The sequence below is a fragment of the Microtus ochrogaster genome, unplaced genomic scaffold, assembly GCF_000317375.1.
Source record: "Microtus ochrogaster isolate Prairie Vole_2 unplaced genomic scaffold, MicOch1.0 UNK6, whole genome shotgun sequence".
Taxonomy (NCBI): Eukaryota; Metazoa; Chordata; class Mammalia; order Rodentia; family Cricetidae; genus Microtus; species Microtus ochrogaster.
The window spans coordinates 285,153-287,845 of NW_004949104.1; the positions used below are offsets into that span (position 1 = coordinate 285,153).

The 2,693-nt window shown below is 39.5% G+C and overlaps 1 protein-coding gene across 1 annotated transcript in view; it reads left to right on the forward strand.

Moving 5' to 3' along the window:
- Window positions 1-2,693, forward strand: part of Sugt1 (SGT1 homolog, MIS12 kinetochore complex assembly cochaperone) — a 37,326-nt gene that overhangs the window by 3,389 nt on the left and 31,244 nt on the right. The window lies entirely within an intron of this gene.

Here is a 2,693-nt window from a genome sequence, read left to right on the forward strand (position 1 = left end):
GAAAAAAATTTTTTTTGACAGTTTTGCTGGGATTTGAACTCCTGTCCTCATGTATGTTAAGTACCTTGCCCACCAGCCCCAGTTTCAAAGTCTTAATTATTTATTGAGACAGGGTTTTGCATATCCCAGGTTAGCCTCAACTCACGTGTAACTGATAATGACCTTGAACATCTGACTCCCCATGCATCCTGTGTTAATACCGTTTTTAAAAATTTTTTTATATTTATTGAGCTCTACGTTTTTCTCTGCTCCCCTCCCTTCCTCTTCCCTCCCCCTTTAACCCTCTACCATGGTCCCCATGCTCCCAATTTACTCAGGAGATCTTGTCTTTTTCTACTTTCTACTTCCCATGTGGATTATATCTATGTAAGTCTCTCTTAGTGTCCACATTGTTGTCTAAGTTCTCTGGGATTGTGGTTTGTAGGCTGGTTTTCTTTGCTTTATGTTTAAAAACCAACTATGAGTGAGTACATGTGATAATTTTCTGTGTCTGGGTTACCTCATTCAAAATAATATTTTCTAGCTCCATCCATTTTCCTGCAAAATTCAAGCTGTCGTTCTTTTTTCTGCTGTGTAGTACTCCATTGTGTAAGTGTAACACATTTTTCTAATCCATTCTTCGATTGAGGGTCATTTAGGTTGTTTCCAGGTTCTGGCTATGACAAACAAAGCTGCAAAGAACATAGTTGAGCACATGTCCTTGTGGCACGATTGAACATCCTTTAGATGTATACCGAAAAGTGGTATTACTGGGTCTTGAGGAAGGTTGTTTCCTAATTTTCTGAGAAATCACCACACTGACATCCAAAGGGGTTGTGCCAGCTTGCATTCCCACCAGCAATGCAGAAGTGTTCCCTTTTCCCCACAACCTCTCCAGCATAAGTTGTCCTCAGTGTTTTTGATCTTGGCCATCCTTACAGGTGTAAGATGGGTTTTGTATCCAGTAGGGAAGCACTCTGCCTACTGAGCCACCTTTATAGGAAAAAAAAAAGTCTATATTAAAAATATTTTTCCTTCAACCTGCTGTCTGGGTTATGTCTTATATAATGTTTAAAAATACTTTTTTGAATTTGATCTTGACATCAAAACTTTTTTGGTTATAATATTCCTTTTCTTTTTCTCTCGACTTTTTGAAACATCTCGACTTTTTGAAACAAGATCTCTCTGTGTAAGCCCTGGCCATCTTCAAATTTTCTGTAGACCTAGCTGCTGTAGAACTCAGAGATCCCTGCCACTGCCCCTGTTCTGGGATTGAAGGCATGTGCCACTATACCAGCTCATTTGCTATTTTCAAAATTGTTTTGGAAATTAGGTACAAGATTTATTTAACCTAGGGATTTCAAAATCTTAGAAAACGTCAATGCAGGTGAGGTTGGTGAGAGAAACTTAGAGTCCGTGACTGGAAGTCCGCTCTGGGGCTTGACAGACCTGGATTTGAATCTAGTCTCTGGTTCAGTTCTGTCACTACAGAAGTAAGAAAATGAATTTTCTGTATTCCCCTGGAAAGAACACTCTAGTCCAATGGTTTCCAGTTCTCCCAAGCTTTGACCCTTTAACAAAGTTCCTCATGTTGTGGTGACCTGCAGCCATAAAATTACCTTTGGTTGCTACTTCCTCACTGTAATTTTGCTGCTGTTATGAATTGTGATGTAAACACTGTATTCCGATGGTCTTCGGTGACCTTGTGAAAGAATTATTTGACCCCTAAGGTGGTTGCAACCCACAGATGAAGCAATAGATTTTAGGGGCTGCTTGGTGATCTTGGCTGGACATGAATGAGCTGGGGGAAGAGTAATAAAGACAGTGTTAGAGATATAAGGCTATAGGATGTCCTGCCAAGAAGAGCTTTGTGGAAGGACCTAGACTTTTGCTTGACATAGTTGGAAAACTTTGGTCAGAAACACAGCAAAGGGGTTGATGTTACTCGTTGGATTAGATTCTTGTAGTACTTTCGAAGTGGATGATTATAGGTATGTTTTTTGGTTTGTTTGTTTAATTTTTTTTGCCAAACAAGGTCTCATGTAAACCAAGCTGATCTGTAACTTGCTATGTACTAGAGGAGGACCTTGAACTCCCTCACCAGCACGGGGATAACTGGCATATGCTATCGCATCCAGTTTTGTAGGTGCCAAGGGTTGAACCCAAGACTTGTGCATGCGAAGCAAGCCCTCCCGTAATCAAGCTATCACCCACCCATTCTGGTTTTAGGTCTATTTTGATTTTCTGGTATACATTGGTTTTGGAAATCAGATTAAACGAGTCCACGGTTAGTGGCTGTTTAAATACATCTTTTATAAAAGCTAGTGCGTGGGTGCATTGAACAGAGAATCAGTGTTTTAGTTTGCACTTGGCATTGGCCTTATTGACATGTGATGTTTTCTTGCATTGTTAATGGTCCAACTGCTGTGTGACTACTGTGACTACCCAGGGCAGTGAACATTATCATCTCCCTAATGCTAGCTCTTACTGAGTTGTCTGTGGGATTTTATCTGGGCTTTGAGTAGAATGTTGTAACCTATTTTGGTTTTCTGGAATTGATAGGAATTGCCAGTTGGTTGTATGTTCACTCATTCTTTTAACCCCTGTGAACTCTAGATTGAACTTCTAAGGTTATTTTTTGTCTTTAATTTTCTTTTTCCTTTTTAAGTTAGATGACTTTACATTTGTTTCCTTCTTTCCTTTTTTTTTTTTTT